The sequence below is a fragment of the Eutrema salsugineum genome, unplaced genomic scaffold (assembly GCF_000478725.1).
Source record: "Eutrema salsugineum unplaced genomic scaffold, Eutsalg1_0 scaffold_1, whole genome shotgun sequence".
NCBI lineage: Eukaryota > Viridiplantae > Streptophyta > Magnoliopsida > Brassicales > Brassicaceae > Eutrema > Eutrema salsugineum.
In genome coordinates, this window is record NW_006256909.1 from 21,182,881 (window position 1) to 21,205,292 (window position 22,412).

A 22,412-nucleotide genomic window follows, 5' to 3' on the forward strand; every position below is an offset into this window, starting at 1 on the left:
GTCTTCCGGATTTTTGAGGTGAATCGCATAGACAGCTGCTTCTGGTGTTGTCATGTATCGAGCTCTCATAAAGTATCTATGGATATCCTCTTTAGACTCCTTGCAGTACCTGAAAAAGACTTGCAAACGACCAAGTTTCCAGATTTCATCAAAGCTTAAATGAGCAGGGAATGATCTAACTACGTTGTTGAACTCCATTAGCTTCTCTCTACTGATGTTGTTGGTGATCCATTGAATTTCTCCTGAGTCGTCTTCTGAGGAATATCCTGCGTTTGGATCTTCTACAAACAACCCATACTCTTCATCTTCAGAGTATTGCTCTTCATACTCATCTTCACAAGACAAAGCCATGTTGCAAGGCCATGACTTGTCCTCTTCTTCAGATCTTTGGGTGCTTATGGAGCAAACCAGTTGTTGATGGAGTGGTTTAGTCATCCCAGGAGGTGTACCAGATCCACAGATGCTTGAATGAGCTGAACGGACTGTTTTGGAACGTTTTTCTGATTGGCCTTGACTGCAGGTGACGCGACCGCGTGGAAGCGACCATGGGCCGCGGGCAGACCCATCACGACCGCGGGGGAGCGCTTGTTGGCCGTGGTCGGAGCCAACGCGACCGCGGGAGTTTGTCTCCGAGCTGCTCTGCTGCTGTTGCTTCCTCCTTTGCCTCCTGGGTGGTCTCCTAGGTCTTCTGGCTTGATGTACTTCCTCTCTGGACTTGAGTCTTTAGTTTTGGTTGCTGGAATCTGCTCTCCAAGTCCTTGCATGATCTCCTCAACCTTTTCTTCAACTTCATCAAGAGCATAGACTACTTTGTCCATGGTTGAGTCAAGCTCTTCGGTTTTGTCGATGACTTTGTACACCTTCTCTGAATTTCGACTGTAAAGTCATAAGACTCGTTCTTAGCTTCGTTTAGGGCTTTGTCCACATCATCAAGCTTGAAATCCAGGTCCATGACTTTGGTTTTGGTGTTGCGAAGCTCATAGTTGTGCTTTGCTTGCTCTTCCTCCATGCTGTTGAACCTGTTAGCAATCATAGCTGCATGCTTGGTTGCACGTTCTTCTATTGAATTGACTTGTGAGGCTAGGTTATCGATTTTTTCATTGAAAAGTTTCGATATCCCATCAATCCTTTCGTTTAGAGCAGTTGTAGCGGTTGCTTGAGCTTCTATGAATTGTCTGATCACGCCTTCGAGCTGACTCAGTCTGTTGCTCAGCTGGACATTCTCATCTTGCTGGAGAACCTGGTGAGGTAGGCGATGCATAGAGTATCTAGGGTTTGCCATTTGAGGTGCGTAGGGCTCTTTCTGGAACGTTCTGTAGTCTTCGGGTTGAGTTTTTTCGGAGAGATCGCGTAGATGCTTCTCTCTGCGTCTGGTGGCTTGAGGAGTATAGAAACCTTCCTCCTTTTGTTTATTTCGATTTATAGGATCCATATCTTCTGAAATGGAAACAAAATAACCGAAAAATGGAAAGTTGCAGAAAAGGGGGTTCTAGAGTCGATTTACTAACCTTTCTCGGGGTTTTGCAGAAAAGAAAACGCGTGCCTTCCCCGGCAACGGCGCCAAAAACTTGATGTGGTGTGTGTTGTGGGTGTCAAGTTTTACCCTAATTTAAATCAATAGCCGCAAGTGCACAGCTGATCAATTGTAGTACTTAGGGATCGAATCCACAGGGAAGAAGGATCTTTTCCTGCAAAAAGCCTTTGAAATAAGTTAAAGTAAGGAAGTCTAGAACAAAAACGGTTTTGTGGGGGTTTGGTAGTGTGTTTAAAATGTAAAAACGAAATATTAAAAGAAAATACGGGAATTAAATGACGTAATAACTAAACTTAATAAAAATGACTAAAAATGATAAAAACGGATATTCTAATGCTTAAATGAAAATGAACTAAAAAGGAAAGACAATATTGAACTAAAGCTTTAAAGAAAATCGGTGTAAAACAATGGAAAAGAAAGCGTTGGGGTTCAGGGAAGTTTTCTCAGGGGTACGAACGATTCAAAACATTGCTAGAGAGGAAATTTTGTAAGATCTTAGCTTAAACTTTTCAAACTGGAGTCACGGACGTATGAATACGCCACTGTCGTGATCATAGACAACTATCTCTCTCAACCCTGACCAGTAGGTTTCCACTCTGGCCCTGGAAGAGAAGAGATGCATTATGTTTAAGACTCGTCCTAATTCACAAATCGCCCATAGGTAGGTTTCCACTCCTATGTTTGTTTTGCTCTCCCAAACTAGATCTGATACCTGATGAACACTTTCGTGTCACCAAACATCTGGATCAGATTGTAGTTCATGACGCTACTCTCATGCAGTAAAAACGAATTCAGAAGAAAAATTTCTAAGATTCAGCTCAAAAGCTCATGGAATCCTCATCGAACATATAAATCCCCATCGAAAATCCCTTAATCCCAACAATAGAACTACTCAAACATAATGAACGAAATCAAAGACATAGTATTAAGAAGTAGAATAGAAACCGAAATTGAAAAGAAAGAACAAGGGTTCAAGAGAACAAATCTCTCCCTCCCTAAAAGCTAAAGCAAAAACAATAAAAGTATTCTAAAACAATAAGAAAGATAGCATATGATATCGATTAGGGTTCCTAAGACATGTATTTATAGTGCTCAAGACCTCTCTGGACGTCACTTAGGGTTTCTCCAAATGTGGGCTTCAGAAATGGGCTTTTTGGGCTCGGATGTTGATGGCCGCGGTCGGGAGTGCTCTGACCGTGGGGAATGGGTGGTTTGCGGGAAAATGCTTGTTGGCCGCGGGTGGAAGTGCTTGCTGGCTGGTTTACGGGACATCTTGCTCTTCGCGTATCTTTTGATTGAACCGTTGGATTGTCAATCTGCAAAGTGCACTAGAAAGCTGATACTTCCATCTTTAAGGTCTCCAAATTTAAGCTGGATCAGACGGTGAGAAGGCCTTCAATCAGGGGTGAACTTCTGACGGTTTGACTCTGAGCTGAAATCTGGTTTTCTATCCATTTTGTTAAGCTTTTCCCTAAGTTACCTGAAAAGAGTCTTGGAACTACAAATACTAGAAAAACGTGATAAAAGTACTTAAAAGCAATTAAAAACATAGAAAAGGTATTTCAAAACGATCCATAAAAGTGGTCAAAATACGGTGTTATCAGGATCTTTCACGAGCAACAAGTCAAGAAGGGGACCGAGCCAATACTTGTGCAAGAGAGTGACCATAGGTTCGTGTTTCACCCACCAACTTTGCCCATCAAGGAGATAGAATCCGAGCAATCACCAAAGGGCCTTCAAGTGAACATGGCCAAGCCTCAAGAATCAACTAACACCAGCCCTACAATGAGCCAAGCCTTAGTCTGTGTGGAGCCCAACCAAGATAACTCCAAGAACCCATCAAGAGCCCACAACAGCCTCAAGACCTCTCACACTCTGCATTGGCCCTACATCGCTGCACATAAGGAAGCTTGTGTCTTTTCTATATCACCGGCTTAAAGGATGCACCGAGACACTTTTAAAGACAAGGTGAGTATTTTAATTTGAATTTCTAACGAGTTTCCTTGTTTGTTTTGCAGGTTTTGTCTTTTAGTCCTTTTATTTTAGTCTTTAGAAACGATTGTCCTAGAATAGAGAATTGTCTTTTATCTTTTAAGAGTCTGTCATTTTGTTCTTTTCTTTTTGAGTTTTGAGTCGAACCCTAGAAGGTTCACAGCTGACGGACTATTAATAAAGTCTCACACGTAGCTTTGTAAGAACACAACCTTTTTCATATCAATAAAGATCGAACTTTCTTCAAGAATTTGTCTCTTGAGCTTTACCGAGATACTTAAGCTTGCCTGGCTTCCCCTTGCTTAGTGTTTCACTAGACTTATCACCGTATTACCCTCCCCGTGTGGTGTCTACTCACTCCACCCTTAGTTACATACATCATCTCATCTCTTTGTAAGGATAAGGCGAGCCCTTCGGCCAATTATCTTTACCCCATCTCAATCCATTCTCAACTCTTGGTGTTAACAAGGCGAGCCCTTCGGGCAATTGTTACACACCTTCACTAGCAACATTTGTGCAGGATCCACCATCAATAATTAAATTGCAAACCTTTCCCTTTATAGTGCAACGAGTGTGGAAAATGTTTTCTCTCTGAGCTGTTTCTTCTGGTTCCACCATCACGCTTAGGACTCTCCTGGTTACTAGTAGTTCTCCTGAATTAGGGTACTCCATCTCGTTTTCTCCTTCGCTCATGGGATCATCGTCAGCCTCATCTTGGGATTCATATTCTCAAGCAGGTGTGAGAACCACGATCCTTTGGTTTGGGCAATCTCTCGACATATGTCTCTTGCCTTGACACTTAAAACAAGTAATATCTCTAGTGCGAGATGTATTGACAGCCTTACCTGATTCGTTTCTGCTGTTTTGGCTTTGGTCAGCTGGTTTTCATTTGAAACGAGACTCAACGTCCACGTTTTTTGCTTTGTCTAAGGGTTTACTGTGGTTGCTTGTGTTCCAAGTGTTTGGTGCTCGGTTACGGTTTTTGGATGTTTAACGCTTGACATGTTGCTCCGCTTGTATGGACAAATGATAGAGATCTTTAAAGTCATGGTAGACTTGTCTCTCTACCTCTCTCGCTAGTCTATCTTGTAGTCCATCTAAGAACTGAGCCATGAGTGTCTCCTTATCATCATCAAGCCTTAGTCGGTTTCTTAGGTGTTTGAACTCGTCATAGTACTCCTCCACCGTCTTGTTTCCCTGTGACAACTTACGGAATCGTTTTTGTAAGTCTCTAATATAATGTGGGGGAATATACCTGTCCCTCATAAGAAATTTCATCTCATTCCAAGAGCTGAGGGGTCTCTGCCGGTTTCTCTTTCTAGTGGACACAACTCCGCCGACCAAGTGAGGGCGTGATCAGTGAGTTGAGCTACCGCTAGCGACCTCTTCTTAGCACCAGTGTAGTCATAATATTCCAAGAAATTGTCCATCCTTCTCTCCCAATCCAAGTAAGCTTTCTGGATCGGTTTTCCCTGCAAAATTAGGTGCATTAAGTTTCATATCATAACTATTTTGGCGTTGAGGAGGTGGTTCTTCTTGTTGTCTGTCCTCCGTGCCGGAGTCGTCATCAGACTCAAGGCAGGGTGCCCTCCATGTAGGAGCACCACGACCATGGCCAGTAGTCGTTCACTTCCCAGATGACTCAATTAAAGCCCAAGTCAATTTTTTTCGTTATTTTTGAAGCCCTAAGTGTCCAAGACAACTCCAGAAGCTATAAATACCCTCTTTAGGTCATTCTAAAGAGGGGAGATCGAAGGAGAGACAAACTTAGAGAGAGAGAGAGAGTTCGTGTGTGTCACAAACCCTAGGAGCCACCATGTTTGAAGGAGGAGCCGCCACTGGAGACCACCATCGCGCCTTTGTCCGCTTCTCCGTTCTTCGTTCTTCTTCCCTGTTTTCTTTAATTTCCAGCAATTTTCAATACTCTATGATGTTTTGTTACAATATGTTTGAGTAGTTTTCCAGTTGGGTTTAAAGGGATTTTTCAAAGGGAATTTTGTGTGTCTTATCTATGAATCAATAGATTTAGGATTTATAATCTTCTAGATGTTCTTCGTTTGCCTTTGATTTTACTGCGTGATTCTTTGCTGGCCACTTAGAAGCCGATTCGATTTGATTTGTTAGAACACTTATTCACTTTTAATTTTTTTTTGAAATTTTCAGGTTTCTCTGCGATGGGAGACCGGGAACATGTTCCCGGAACTCTCGGTGATCCACCAATCGTGTGGATGGTGACCCAATTGAAGATGACCTGAGCGATGATGAGTTTGATGATCCGATCGATAATGATGAGGAGCTAATCGGATCAGCAAAACGTGAAGATGATGATGAACTAATTGGAAGCATCGACTCACTCGAAAAGTTCTTGGGAGATCGAAGAACTATTCAACCAGCCTTAACAGAGGATGGTAAAACTGAAATCAAGGTACCATATATCCACTTAGTTCAACAAAATCAATTCGATGGTTATTCATTCGAACACCCAATTGACCATATCGAGACGTTTGAAAAATTATGTGCAACCATTACAGAAAATGGGGATTACCACAAGTGTAGTCTTTTCCCATACTCTTTGAGAGACAATGCCAGCAAATGGATAAAATCTTTAGAACCTGCTTCACTAACAACGTGGAAAGAGTGTAAAACGGCTTTCCTAAATCATTTTTACACTAGAAATCGTTCCATTCTCTTAAGGAACTAGATAAGAACTTTTTTTTTTTTAAAATGAAGATCTTTTCGATGCTTGGGAGAGATTTAGGGAATACCAAAAAGGTTGTCCACATCATGGATATACCGACGTATACCTGATGGATATCTTTTATCGAGGCGTAACTCAAGAATTGCAACATTCTTTTGACACCGCAAGTAATGGAGAATTCTCAACTAGATCTGTGGAAGATTCTCGTGTTTTCATCAACAATCTCGCAAACAGTATCTGTAACCAAGCAACCTTTGGCAAATCTGCACTTCCTGAGAAGAAAGAAGAGATCTCGTAAGTTATGAAGTGTCTCCATCACATAATGAGTCAACTTGGATTGCAACAACCAAACAAGGCACACAATACATGTAACTTTGATGGTTGGGACAACCCAATGGATTCTTATGATCTAGAGATGATGAACATTGCAGAAGTCTATCAAATCCAAGATTTTCCCTTCGTTTCTGATCACCGCGGGTCCATTCATTCGGACCGCGACCAACATAGCTTTCACCATGGTTGTGATGTTTCTGACCGCGGCCAAGACCCATTTTGCCACAGTCGCGAGTCATACGACCGCGGGAAAAACTCTTCCAAACAAATCTGGGCTGTTCAATCTAATTCCAATCCCTATCCTAGTTTTCCCTCTTCTGAAGCTGAAAATCTAAACAAAAGAACTATAGAGCATGAAAAATCTAAGTCTATGGAGATCAGTGATCTTAGCTCTGAAATGAAAAAGATGCAAGAAGATTTCAATGATAAATTTTCCACCCTCCTTAGTCTGATGATCAAAACTAAGTCTAAGAACATAGATAATTCCGAGGAGGAGCCAAGTGAAAACTCTTTCGAAAGCTCAAGCGAAGCCGACCCCTCTGATCATGTGAAAGCCATCACACTTAGAAGTGGTTTAGATTTCTTAAAGATCCCGGAGAAGAGGAAAAGGATAAGGAAAAAGGAGAAGAAAGAGAAAGAATCACAATTGAATACATTGAAGAAGAAGTGGTAGGAGAGAAGGATGGAGAAGAATTAAGAGAAGATACACCCCGGGAAATCCTCAGAAAAGACCCGATTCCCCCTCCACCAACTCATGTCTATAAACCTAAACCACCATATCTTAGAGCTTTAAGGGCCCCAAAGAAGGAGAAAGAAAAAGCTAAGCTGAAGGAGCTAATCGAACAATTGAATGTGAGATTACCTGTCGTAGAAGTTTGTGCTATGATTCCGGCTTTAAGAAATACATGAAGAGTATTCTAACAAATTCTTTAACTCTTGAAGAAGGTGTTATGATGATAACCCATGAATGTAGTTCTATCCTGCAAAGCCGAATCCCTGAAAAGAAAAACGATCCTGGAAGCTTCGTACTTTCCTGCACCATTAATAATATAGCTTTTGAGCGTGCTCATTGTGATTTAGGATCTAGCATAAAAATGATGCCTCTTTAAGTTTCAAAACGTTTAGGACACCACACTTTCCAGCCCACTAAAATTTTCTTAGTATTAGCTGATCGTTCTGTTAGACAACCTGTAGGTATCTTAATAGATGTTCTCGTAGAAATAAAAAAATATTCCATACCAACCGATTTCGTAGTTCTAGAACTTGAAAGAGAACCTAAGGATCCTCTTATTCTTGGACGACCATTCCTATCTACAGCCAGAGCCATAATCAATGTCCCTGAAGGAAAAATTGATCTTCATCTAGCCGGTCTAGTTATGCAATTTGACATGAACAAAAGTTTCGCTAAACCGACATTGGATGGCAAAATTTGTTGGATTGATGAGCTAGACGGAATTATTGAGGAAGTCTATGAAGATCTGCTTCTCAATGACCCTTTAAGTGTCAGGCTTTCAACCACAAAAGACGAACGCAATTTCCTTGAAGAAATTTCAAGTGAATGCGTACGCATGCTTGATAAGTCCGAAACTTATAGGAAGCCACTGAACTATCTAGATCTTAAGGACCAAACAAACATTGCTACACCTCCTAAAGACACTGCCACATCAATTAATGATCCTTGGAGCGAGCTTCAAGCCCCTAAAGTCGAGCTTAAAACCTCTTCCTGTCAGACTTAAGTACGCTTTCCTTGGACAAATTCAACCTATCCTGTCGTTATAAATTCTGGTTTGACGGAAGAAGAAACAACAATGCGGTTGACAGAACTGAGAAAGCATAGAAAAGCCTTAGGATATTCACTTGATGACATACCTGGAATCTCTCCAGATCTTTGTATGCACAAGATTAATCTAGAGGATAATGCTAAAACCTCAATTGAAAGTCAAAGGAGACTGAACCCTAATCTCATGGATGTTGTCATGAAGGAGAGTATGAAGCCTTTAGAAGCTGGAATAATATTTCCTATCTCAGACAGTACTTGGGTTAGCCTAGTTCATGTTGTCCCTAAGAAAGGAGGAGTCACTGTAATTAAAAACGATAAAGGTGAAATGATCGCTACAAGAACAGTCACTGTACGTATGTGCATTGATTACCGAAAACTGAACGCAGCAACTAGGAAAGATGATTTTCCACTTCCCTTCATAGATTAAATGCTAGAAATGTTAGCTAATCACCCCTACTATTGCTTCCTTGATGGATATTGCAAATTCCTATTCGACCAAAGGATCAAGAAAAAATGACATTTACTTGTCCATATGGGACGTTCGCTTACCGACGTATGCCTTTTGGATTGTGTAATGCACACTCTACCTTCCAACGGTGCATGATGTCGATCTTCACATACTTTATTGAAGATTTCATGGAAGTATTCATGGACGATTTCTCCGTCTATTTATCTTCTTTTGAAAAATGCCTAGCCAACCTTGGTAAAGTTTTGCAAAGATGTGAAGATAAGCACTTAATATTAAATAGGGAAAATGTCACTTCATGGTACGAGACAGAATCGTGCTTGGCCCAGGATTTTGAGAAAAGGAACTAAAATTGACAAAGCAAAAATCGAAGTCATGACAAGCCTACAACCACCCACAAACGTGAAAAGAATTCTTAGTTTCTTAGAACACGCAGGATTCTATAGGCGCTTCATAAAAGATTTTTCTCAAATAGCTAGACCTCTAACGCGTTTGCTTTGCAAAGAAACGAACTTCGAGTTCGATGATGAGTGCTTAGCCGTGTTTCATAAGATCAAAGAAGCCCTTGTCTCTGCTCCAGTCGTGCAAGCACCTGATTGAGAACTCCCATTCAAATCATGTGCGATGCAAGTGACTATGCAGTTTCTTATCTTTTCGTCCAAATTTCTGCTTGCGTAATAGATTACGTGCAGCTTCTTATCTTTTCGTTGGACAAGCACTGCTCAATGCAATTATGAAAAAAGAGAGAAGGAACTTCTAGCTGTCGTATTTGCATTTGAGAAATTCCATTCTTATCTCGTAGGATCTAAGGTTATAGTTCACAGTGATCATGCTGCAATCGAGTATTTGATGTCTAAGAAAGATGCTAAACCGCGGTTGATAAGATGGATCCTCCTACTGCAAGAATTCTACATCGAAATTCGAGATCGGAAAGGAGTAGATAATGGAGTCGCAGACCATCTTTCACGAATTCGAGTTGAAGAAAGATTGCCTTTAAATGATAGTTTGCCAGAGGAAAATATCTACCAATGCAGATGCGAAACGCTTTTATGATATGTTAAACGCAGCAAAACAGCCTCTTTACGAAGGATGTAGAGAAGGTTTATCTAAATTATCATTAGCAGCTCGGATGATAACAATAAAAACTGATCACAATCTATCAGAAGTTTTCATGAACGATTAGGCAGATCTTATTAAGAGTATTTGCCAGATGATATTTGGGCCGCTGAAACGTATTATGAAATTCAGAAGTTGGTTTTTAGTATTGGGTTGCCTTCTGTGATGATTGATGTATGTGTTGATTGATAACACCGGATTTTTACCATTTTTATGGATCGTTTTAATATCTTATGCAGGTGTTTTAACTCTGTTTTTAATGGTTTTTAACTGATTTCTATGTTTTAGAGTTTTAAAAGACTTTTCAGGAAACTTGGACTAAAGATGTGCAATTTGGAACAAATGAGCAATTAGGATAAATGCAGACCGTTAGAAGTATGGTACTCGATGGAGACCTTCTCACCGTCCGATCATCCCCACAATTTGAGAAAACATAGAAGAGACAACCAGATTTCTAATGCAATTGGTTTGGAGACAATCCAATGGTTAGATCTTCAGATATTCTCGATGCACTCAAGACAGAAAATGCAGTCTCGAAGGAGAGCATAGGCCGCGACCGCGGCCAGACCATGATTCCCCGCGGTCAGGACCACCGCGACCGCGGCCAGACAACGTTGACGTCCGAAAGTGACCTAATTCAAGCCCAAGTCCAGCCCACTACTCATTCTTCAAACCCTAGACGTTTCCAACGAATAAGAAGGCTATATATACTCGTTTTAGGTCATTCTAATGACCAAGTTGTGAAGATAGAGCAGAAGAGAGCCGCACGCCTCGGAGTTGCCGTCTTCGGGAGAAGAAGGAGTCGCCGAAGGATCCATCATCGATCTTCATCTTCATCCTTGTTCTTCGTTCTTTACCTTTCTCTTATTTAATTTCCAGCAAACTACAATACTTCTGTGATGTTTTTATACACTATGATTGAGTAATTCCCTTGTTAGGTTTTAAGGGATTTTTAAAAGGATTCATGGATTGATTTCTGGTTTGTTAGATTAGGGTTTATCTTTAGAGTTCTTCGTCTAAATCTGCGTTTCATTTATGTGGCTTGGATCCATAATCTAGCTACTGCGATTAGGTTGATCTACTCACCGAAAGTGTTTGTTGAATCGATTAATCCTATTTAGATGAACAAATTTTCTTAGACGGCGTGAGTCCATCTAAAGCGTTTTGTGAAATTATCAAACTAATTTATCTAGAAATTTAGAGAACTGAATGGGAGTTTAGTAAATCTGAGTGAATTGATTTGTGATTAATACTACATAAGTAGGTTAGTCTGAGTTTGATTTCAGGAACACATCTATAGAAAACTCTATGTTTGATTCTCTTGTTAGCTATTCTATGATTCCCGGCGAATTCCCTAACGCCCAACACCTTCTCGTATTGATTTGATCTTATTGTTTACTTGTTTTTAAGTTTATTATTTGGTATTTTCGTCACTGTTCACAACCCCCAAACAAACATCCATATTTTCATCTTAGCTCAGTTCTCATCTCAAGTAAACTCGTATTGCAGTTACTAGGTCTTCAGTGGATCGACCCCTAAGTGTTACAACGTACACCTGTGCGCTTGCAGAAAACTATGGTTAAAACCTGAGCACATCAAGTTTTTGGCGCCATTGACGGGGACCTTTAACGTTGCCTACGAGTTTCAGGTCAGAATCGAGTTTAAGGTACGTTCTCTTGTTCATTTTTGAAAAAAAAAAAAAAAATTCTATTTATTATTTTATATAAAAAATATATATACATATATAGAAATTAATATATAAAAAAAGGGAAAAATATAAAATTATATATATATATATAACTAAAAAATATATTTATTATTATATAAAAATATATATATATATAAATCTATATATTAACATTAAAAATTTTTTTTTTAAAAAATTATATTTATAAACTAAAAAACAAAAAAGAAAAAAAAAACGAATATATATATATATAGATATACATAAATTAAATAATTACTTAATTTAAAAAAAAAACACACACACGCACACACAAATAAAATTAGAGATGGGCGATAACAATAGACACTTGCAAGGTTTAGATTGGCTTAGAGATAACCACCACGTCCAGCAAAACGTTGAAGAGCACGTTAGGTTTCAAAACGCTCCTTGCTTAACTCTAAGAGATTATAACAGTCTGTATGCTTTCTATGAGAACCGTTCTCCCATTAGTCTACCACCCATCAATGTAGACTATGAGATAAGTCCAAAGCTCATAAAATTGGTCAAGCAGAACCGGTTCCATGGCAATGCATCGGACAACCCTATGGATCATCTTGAAGATTTTGAAGAAATCTGCATCACCAAGCAATCGATCGGACTTCCTGCATGCAGATTTCATAAAGTGCAAGTTGTTTCCATTTTCTCTTTGTGATAAGGCACGTGCATGGTTTAAGTCTTTGTCTCCTGGTTCACTCGGATCATGGGACGAATGCAAGGCCGCCTTCCTTAACCATTTCTACACCACCTCTAGATCAAACTTCTTTAGAGACAAGATTTTTAGGTTCCAACAAAAAGGAGGCGAACCTTTTCATGAAGCTTGGGATCGTTATAAAGGCTACATTAGAGAATGTCCTCACCACGGTTTTACAGAGACATGCATCTTGAACACTTTCTACGATGGTCTTGAATGCACATCTAAGGCAACTCTAAATGTAGCAAGCAATGGAAACTTCATGACAAGGACTGTGGAAGAAGGATACATCTTGATTAATAATCTTGCTGCAAGATGCAGAAACAATTGTCCTGATCAAGGAAGAACATCACGTTCTACTTCCCATGATCATAAGGAGATTGAAGAACTTAAAGCCATGGTGAAATTGTTTCTCCAAAATCAGCAGCGTTCTGTTAATGTCTGTGAAGCAGTTAATGCAGCTGAGATTAATCATCAACTTGGAGCACAAGATCACCCCCATATGAATCTCCAACCTGCTCCAAAATCATTTCCAACCTCTTAAGACAACAAGCTCGACCTTATGGTGCAACCACTTCTTATGAAGCTGCAAAGATTAGCAGACGATGTGGATATAAGCGTGGACTGCCTATACACTGACCTTAATGGTAAATTTGAAGCTCTTTCCACTCATTTTGATAGCATGGACGTGCAGCTATCGCAAATCATAGATAGTTCAAAAAGCACCGAAGCTATGGAGAGACGAATCGCTCAGGTACATGAAGAAATCGCCCAAGATATCCGCAACCTTGAGCTTAAGTTAGACAACATGAATGATCTTAGGTACAAGTTAGACATCATGAATGATCACCTCAACAAGAACAATGACGAGTCATTTCAGAAGTTCACTAACCTCTCAACTCATGTCAAGATGCTCGAGAAACAAATCGGACAAATTGGAGAAAGTGTGAAGAGACAAGATGGTTACCTTCCGGGCAAAACCGTAGACAATCCAATGTGGCGTTGCAATGTCATAAACACTGATGGTGAGAGAGAAATCACGCCTATTCCTAGCAATCAGGACACTGAAGTTGAATCTCCAGCATGTCCTGAAGAGTATGATGCAATAGGCAAAGTTCCACACCAAAGGAAGCTTAATAAGATAAACGATTCGGTGAAGTTTGTCTTCCCCTGCATAATTGAAGGTATGGAATTTTCTGACTCTCTATGTGACACAGGAGCAAATGTGAATGTGATGTCTAAAGCAATTGCAACCGAGCTGGGGATATGTGATATCAAACCTCCTCACGGTTCTGTTAAGTTTGGAGACAATTCAAGCACGATTCCGTATGGTTTCGTAACGGATTTGATGGTGCAAGTAGGAGGGTGTCTTGTCCCTGTTGATTTTCACATTCTTGAGATGGAAATGACTCTCCCAGGGCGTTAATATTTGGAAGTTCATTCCTTGCAACAGTGGGGGCAGTTGTTGATTATCCCAACCGAAGAGTTTGTTTTTCTAAAGTCAAAAAGAGAATCTTCTATCCTGCAGTCTGTAGTGGTGGAAGCTCTTACTGTATAACCATCTACAAGGAAGAGAAGTTGATTCTAGACCCTGGAGATAACAAGGGAAGGTGCCAACACGTTTCTATACAAGCCCCTTTAGTCGAGCCTAAGGGAGTTGTCGAGTCGAGAAAATCAAAGTACAAAGCAAGGAAGTCTAAGCGCAGATCAAAGAAATCTAAGGGCAAAACTACCTCACCTGGTGCAAGCTCGACATCGACCTCTCAAGACCCTATTGGAGACGTGGAGAAAGATTGTAATGCTAAAGTAATCACCCCAGAGACACGTCCAACCCCACCTCCAAAAGCAAAACCTTCTGAACTTCCTTGGTTTATGCATATCGCGAATTACCTAGCAGCAGAGGTCGAACTGCCATGATTCTTCGGCTACAACAATAAGAAGTTCTTGCGTGATATAAAAAGGTACTTTTGGGATGAACCATATCTTTATAAGCAGTGTGCAGATAACTTGTTTCGCAGGTGCATCTCCGAAGAAGAAGTTCCAGAAATCCTTTTTCATTGTCACAGATCTAACTATGATGATCACTTTGCTACTGATAAGACTGTAGCGAGGGTTTTACAAGCTGGTTATTGGTGGCCTACCATGTTCAAGGATGCCCATAAATTCGTATCTAAGTGTGATGCTTGCTAAAGACAAGGGAACATCAGCAAACGAAAAGAGATGCGACAAAACTTCATTCAAGAAGTCGAAGTTTTTGATGTTTGGGGAATCGACTTTATGGGTCCTTTTCCTTCGTCTTTTGGAAACAAGTATATCCTTGTTGCTGTTGACTACGTGTCTAAGTGGGTAGAAGCCATAGCCAGCCCCACAAATGACACAAAAGTAGTAATGAAGATGTTCAAGTCGATCATATTTCCAAGATTTGGTGTTCCGCGACTCGTCATCAGTGATGGTGGTTCTCACTTCATCAACAAAGTGTTTGAGAATCTCTTGAAGAAAAATGGAGTGCAACATAAGGTAGCTACACCTTATCACCCACAGAAGAGTGGCCAAGTGGAGGTATCAAACATAGAACTCAAAACAATTCTGGAAAAGACAATAGGACCAACAAGAAAAGATTGGTCAGCAAAGATTAATGATGCTCTTTGGGCATATAGAACTGCGTTCAAAACCCCATTGGGCACTACACCTTTTAAACTTGTTTATGGTAAGGCTTGTCAGCTTCCATGGGAGTTAGAGCTCAGGGCAGAATGGGCAATAAGAAAGCTGAATTACGATATCCAGACGGCAAATGAGTTAGACGAGATTCGCCATAACGCCTATGAGAATTCTAAGATCTATAAAGAGAAGACGAAGGAGTTTTATGACAGGAAAATAGTTCATAAGACGTTCTCACCTAATGACCAGGTTCTACTTTATAACTCACGTCTAAAATTGTTTCCCGGAAAGCTTAAATCTCGATGGTCTGGACCTTTCAAGATCAAAGAAGTTTTACCCTATGGTGCTGTGGTTCTATGGAACCGTCAAGGAGGCGATTTCACTGTCAATAGACAACGCCTTAAGCCATATCTTGCAGACATTCAAGAAGAAAAGGAAGATCCTATCTCCTTAGCAGATGCACCTAATGCCTAAAAGATGATCAAATCAAGCTAACGACTTAAAACAAGCGCTTAGTGGGAGGCAACCCACTCAGTATTTTACTTATTTCCCTTTGATCTTTATTTTCTATTTCGTTGCTTTGTTTTTGTTTCATTTAATTTCAGGTTTTTACGAAGAAGAACGAGTAAAAGATGAGCAGAAATCATAAACCGTAAAACAGCTATCACTCTGGCCCGTTGAAACTTCGTCCTGCGGTGCCATCCTTCCAACCACGACTCATTCTTCTGGCAAGGTAAGTACATCTAAACACTTCAAATTTCTATTTCCTTATCCATCCTTTATTATATTTTATCACACTGAGGACAGTGTGAAATAAGTCTGGGGGAGGATGTTCATCCGTTACTAACGAAATTTGATTTGTTTTGAGTTTGTTTTGGACATAAAAACTATTAAAAAAGTTTTCGAAATTTTTTTCAAAAATTTTTCGAAACGTTTTCAAACCAGGAACATAAATAAACAATACTATGATGATTTAGACCAGTGTGCTTCTACGCTGTTTCCTCTTTTTTTGCTCTTTCTATGATTTAGGCCTAGATTAGGCGGTAGCTAGAGTACTTACACTACGAACTCCCACCAGAGGACTTCTATTCATGGAGATTCTTTCTGACAGGATATACTAGCTCATTTTATTTGAACTTAATCTTGACTTAACTTTCTCATTAAAGCATTAGATCAGGGAAACGAATCATACATTCAGGACTCCTTTACCCTTTTATCACTCTTTGTTGATCCTGAATGGCTAGTTCACATTTAGCTAGTTCCCCACCGTAACCCAGCCTCTTTCAAACCACATGCACTCTTGTTTTTCATTGTCCTATATGCAGATATGTGTTCTTCAGGTAACCCGAAACACTTAAACTCCACCACTTAAATAGCCTTTAATGCCAAACGCCATCTACCCTGAATAATGCCTTTGATGAGAATTCACTACTATACATAGTGAATGTAAAGAGCTAGTTGACTGGAAGTTAGATCTAAGTGTGTAGATTTTTGCATGACGGATTAACAGACTAGTTTGTTTGTATTTTGATGAGAATTTTCTAGACTAGATCCAGATAGATGTTTTACGATAGGTTATGGTTTAGAAGGACGGTCACTGAGATATAGTTTAGTTCCTGCGGGTTTTTAAAGATTATTTCCAAGCTTGATCTATGTTTTGTTAGAGGACAAACAAAGGTTTAAGTCTGGGGGAGTTGATAACACCGGATTTTTACAATTTTTATGGATCGTTTTAATATCTTATGCAGGTGTTTTAACTCTGTTTTCAATGGTTTTTAAGTGATTTATATGTTTTAGAGTTTTAAAAGACTTTTCAGGAAACTTGAACTAAAGATGTGCAATTTGGAACAAATGAGCAATTTTGGATAATTGCAGACCGTTGGAAGTATAGTACTCGATGGAGACCTTCTCACCGTCTGATCATCCCCAACATTTGAGACAACATAGAGGAGACAACCAGCTTTCTAATGCAATTGGTTTGGAGACAATCCAACGGTTAGATCTTCAGATATTCCCGATGCACTCAAGACAGAAAATGCAGTCTCGAAGGAGAGCATAGGCCGCGACCGCGGCCAGACCATGATTCCCCGCGGTCAGGACCACCGCGACAGCGGCCAGACAACGTTGACGTCCGAAAGTGACCTAATTCAAGCCCAAGTCCAGCCCACTACTAATTCTTCAAACCCTAGACGTTTCCAACGAATTAGAAGGCTATATATACTCGTTTTAGGTCATTCTAATGACCAAGTCGTGAAGATAGAGCAGAAGAGAGCCGCATGCCTCGGAGTTGCCGTCTTCGGGAGAAGAAGGAGTCGCCGAAGGATCCATCATCGATCTTCATCTTCATCCTCGTTCTTCGTTCTTTACCTTTCTCTTATTTAATTTCCGGCAAACTACAATACTTCTGTGATGTTTTATACACTATGATTGAGTAATTCTCTTGTTGGGTTTTAAGGGATTTTTCAAAGGGATTCATGGATTGATTTCTGGTTTGTTGATTAGGGTTTATCTTTTGAGTTCTTCGTCTAAATCTGCGTTTCGTTTATGTGGCTTGGATCCATAATCTAGCTACTGTGATTAGGTTGATTTACTCACTGAAAGTGTTTGTTGAATCGATTAACCCTATTTAGATGAACAAACTTTCTTAGACGGCGTGAGTCGATCTAAAGCGTTTTGTGAAATTATCAAACTAATTTATCTAGAAAATTAGAGAACTAAATGGGAGTTTAGTAAATCTGAGTGAATTGATTTGTGATTAATACTACGTAAGTAGGTTAGTCTGAGTTTGATTTCAGGAACACATCTATAGAAAACTCTATGTTTGATTCTCTTGTTAGCTATTCTATGATTCCCGGCGAATTCCCTAACGCCCAACACCTTCTCGTATTGATTTGATCTTATTGTTTACTTGTTTTTAAGTTTATTATTTGGTATTTTCGTCACTGTTCACAACCCCCAAACAAACACCCATATTTTCATCTTAACTCAGTTCTCATCTCAAGTAAACTCGTATTGCAGTTACTTGGTCTTCAGTGGATCGACCCCTAAGTATTACAACGTACATCTGTGCGCTTGCAGAAAACTAGGGTTAAAACCTGAGCACATTATTGATAAATGTAGGCCTTTCTGGAGAGATGATGAGAAGCTTCAAAAATGTTGTTTCTGCCAAAAGCCAAGATATAGACCGAAGATTTGGTACCAACAAATGTGGTATTTTAAAACCATCGTAATGTAACAAGAACTTATGACGAAATACTAAATTTTAAAAATGCAAAAAGAAATATTTAAATTTAAAAATAAAATAAAATTAAAAATAAAATAATTTACATCTTTTTACAAAAATAACATAATTTTACTTGTTTAATCTAATCCCGTCGAGCCCCGTTTCCTGCTCCCCAGCTGGACTGCATCCTCCACCCCGGCCCTTCCCCCTGTAGTAGGAGGATCCACGCCTAGAGATCAGAACATCTCTTCATCCGTCGGGACCTGTGGTGGCTGCTTCGAAGAAGAAGCCGAAAGCCTTCCCGTTGCCTGCATCCTCCCCAACGCTGCTACGACCATTGGGTTGCTGGCTCCCAAAATGTCGAAGATACCTTCGTACTGGTCGAGCTTCATCTCATAGTGTATCTTCATCTGATTCAGCTCCTGCTGCAGAACCACCGGATCCTCCGCACGTACATGAGAAGTTGCAGAAGCGACAGGGTTATCTCGGATGGATCCCATCCCTAATAACAAATCAATATTTAAATATTTACCGTGAAACACTTGAACCAAGTGTCGAAAATGGCCTAGTCAAGCTTCTTAAAGCTGACATGGGGTTTGATATACTCATATTTTGTCATGTTTAGGATTGCATTTTTGTCCAAATATTGAGTCTCATGCATACATTTAGGTAGTTTTATATATATTTGTCTTTGCTTTTGTCTTTAGTTAGGAATTGCATTAGGTCCTAGAGTGTCCTGCATTTTTGGAGTGTTCTCAGGTCATTTGGAGACTTTTGGGAGCAACTTGGAGCTGGGATCATGGAGGAACCCTCACCTGTGTACAGAAACTCGGACAGATGGTTTGGTGCAGACAAAACCCTCACTTTGATCGCGTGGGACGAAGGACTTGCAATGCGAATCAACCTCTGGTGTCTTCATAAAGAATCAATAGGAATGAGTCTAGTTTCCGGAACACTTGGAATCAGACGATATGGAGCCGTGAACTGGTAGATATTTCCATCAGAAGGAACACATGTTTGGCGGCCCGATCAGGTCTTACGCGATGCACCTCAAAGAACCGGTGGAACGGAGCCCTTGCCGACGTCATCTGAACCTGAACCCTTCATCAAAGTTGGAGATGATAGAGTCACGGTCCCATAACAGGTCGAATCATTGGATTTCGAGTCGTGAGATGACAGTTAAAGAAGTCGAGAGACATACATATCAGCCAGACGTCTAAGAGTGGATAAGGTGCTAAGTGTCATGATTTGACACGGTGATAATGCCACGGCCTGAGCTTGGCCGTGGCATAATATGAAAACTCTCGGGATTTTACATGGTCTTGAAGCACGGCCTTGGACTTGACCACGACAAGCAATGAAGATCTTTGACACGCCCATAATGTCATGGTCGGGATTTGACAAGGTCTTGAAGCACGGCCTGATGTTTGGCCATGGCAATCACCGAATCATCAACACCTTGCCACGCCCAACATGACACGGTCCAGATCAAAAACGTGGTAATCCAAGAAGTTCATCACCCAAACCCAGAAAAGAAGAGACACGGCCACTAGACATGGTGTAAATCAAGCGATGGCAACCTTGATCATGAAGAATCTGTCCAAGAAATTTGACACTATCAGTTTGCCACGGTCTGGCCAAGCATCATCTGACCGTGGCAAACCACACCACTATCCATCAAAGCCGGGTCAGGATCCGGTTTGTTCCGGGTTGACCCGGTCCATAACACTTAGTATATATAGTTTTTTGGAAAAAAAAAACCCTAAACATCTTATCTTCTACTTAGTTTTCTCTCTAGTCTTCTTTCCTTTTTAGTGTAAAAACGTTTTTGATTAAGAGATATCTGAAGGATTTGATCATTCCAAAGCTGTTTCTTATCATCTCATCATTTCATTTCTGCTTCTAATCATGATTAACATCATCTCTTGCAAAAGATTATATGTGTTCTTCATGATTAGTGAGTAGTCATCTTTTAAGCTTCTAGGTGTGTAGATTAGGGTGCTTAGATGTTAAATTTATGATGTTTAGGGACTAGATTCTCATTTCATTTCCTTAGTTAGCTGTTTCTAATGCTAGATCTTTGCACATCACTCTGGTCTAGAGCTTAGGCAAATCTCCACCCACAAGGTGTTTGATGAAATGCCTGAATGAAAGCTAACTAAGGGTTTATGCATTAATGCCATGGGAATGTTTGTTAATTGCATAAATGACATATTAGAACTGTTTCTTAATGCTCATTAGTTCATATTTCACAAATGGGAATTTGGTTTGAAAGTGGATTAGTGTAGAGATTAATGCCTTCATGAGAGGATTAGTCTAGATTAGAGTTCTAAGTTGAAATGTTTGAGATCATGTAATTGCTTGCTATGTCTTTCTGTGTAAGATTCAGTCTTCCTGGTTGAGAGATTGTTTGGTCACTTATTAGGCTTGATGCATTATGCTTGTTGATTGCTTGATTATATCTAATGGTTGTTAGACTTGATTAAGTGATTAGCAAAGGGATTTTATTGTCATGGGAATGAATTAATCTGCTTTTGAAGTCTAGACTAAAGACTAACTTGCATTGCATTATTGTTCTTAGCATCATGAATTGATATCTACAGCACCCTAATCAATGATCACATCTAGAGGTTTATCTTCATCATTTGCTTTATCATCATCTTGTTTTGTTTGCTTGCTTAGTTCATTAATCATTGCTTGTTTGTTCCTTGTTTATGCTTTCTTGTTGCTGGTTTCACCAAACTCATCTTTTATTCAGCTTGACTTAAGAACTTGTCACATAAACTAGTGTCTAGCAAACACACATTTGGGTTGATACCCTTTGTACTACAAGTGACATAAGGGATTGATAACCCATCTAAGACTTGAAAAATCTTAGTTATCAATTGGCGCCGTTGCCATATTGTGTGGGCATTGTTAGCATTAGTTTCTGATATAGTTTTTGAGATCAAGTTTCTTTTGTTTTACTGATCACCTTTCAAGTTCTGTCTTTGTTTTCAGGTTTATGATCACAAGAAGCCAAGCAAGAAGACAAAGAGAAAGAGCTGTTCACTTGGAAAGGTTAGGAATGGATCAGCAAGTTGGGAATGAGCATCAGGCTCAAGAAGCTGATCACGGTTCAAAGAGCTGGTAATGGGATTGGAATTCAAGCTCAACAGGCTCAGGTCAATCAGAGACACGTTCATGGTAACCAGAACCAAGACCTACCTCAAGTTAACCAGCCACAACCCTTACCCAACCCACCGATACGTCATCAGCCTCAACCAGTCTTTGTAGGTGAGAATGACCGAGCTTATGCACACCATTATGGAGCAAGAATTAGGCCACCTCCTGTCCAAAACAACAACTTTGAGGTGAAGGCCTCTTTGATCAATATGGTTCAGAATCAGAAGTTCCATGGCTTACCTATGGAGGATCCCTTGGAGCATTTGGATCAGTTTGACAGAGTTTGTGATCTCACTAAGATCAATGGGGTATCTGAAGACAGCTTCAAACTGAGATTGTTCCCATTCAGCCTTGGAGATAAGGTACATCAGTGGGAAAAGAACCTCCCAAGAGGATCCATCCACACATGGGAGCAATGCAAGATTGCCTTTCTATACAAGTTCGTCTCAAGCTCAAGGACTGCAAAGCTAAGGAACCAGATTTCCAGCTTCACTCAACATTCTAATGAGACCTTTGGAGAAGCTTTGGACAGGTTTAGAAGCTACACAAACAAGTGTCCACATCATGGCTTTTCAGAAGCCTCTCTCCTTAGCACTTTGTATAGAGGAGCTGTTCCTAAGATCAGGATTCAGTTGGACACAGCATCAAATGGAAATTTCTTGGCAAAAGAAATCAATGCAGCTATGGAACTTGTTGAGAACTTAGCCATGAGCCAAGACACTTATGGGGAAGATTATGATAGAAGCTATAGAGGAGAAGATTCTGGTAGACACCAAGGGCTGGAAGAGAAGTTTAAAGTGTTGAATATAAAGCTTGACAAAGCCCTAGCTGCCACTCAAAAGCCTATACACTATGTGAGTGAGGAGAAGAGATGCTTCACAAATATCAATGAAGAGGGTCTCACTCAAGAGGAGTTGCACTTCATTGGGAATCAAAACAAGTTCAATGGTTACAACAACTTCAACAAACACCAGAACTTGTCCTATAGGAGCAACAATGTGGCCAACCCCCAAGACCAAATATACACTCC

At 40.1% G+C, this 22,412-nt stretch overlaps 2 non-coding genes and 1 pseudogene across 2 annotated transcripts; all 3 read right to left on the reverse strand.

Moving 5' to 3' along the window:
* Window positions 1-6,221: 6,221 nt before the first annotated feature.
* LOC112082583 lies at window positions 6,222-6,316 on the reverse strand (annotated as a pseudogene).
* Window positions 6,317-12,399: 6,083 nt separating this feature from the next.
* On the reverse strand, window positions 12,400-12,510 carry LOC112082499. The gene has a single exon (XR_002897173.1). It is a non-coding gene; the product is annotated as a small nucleolar RNA R71 (small nucleolar RNA).
* A 9,336-nt stretch (window positions 12,511-21,846) lies between these two features.
* LOC112082511 lies at window positions 21,847-21,953 on the reverse strand. The gene has a single exon (XR_002897185.1). It is a non-coding gene; the product is annotated as a small nucleolar RNA R71 (small nucleolar RNA).
* Between the last annotated feature and the right edge of the window lie 459 nt (window positions 21,954-22,412).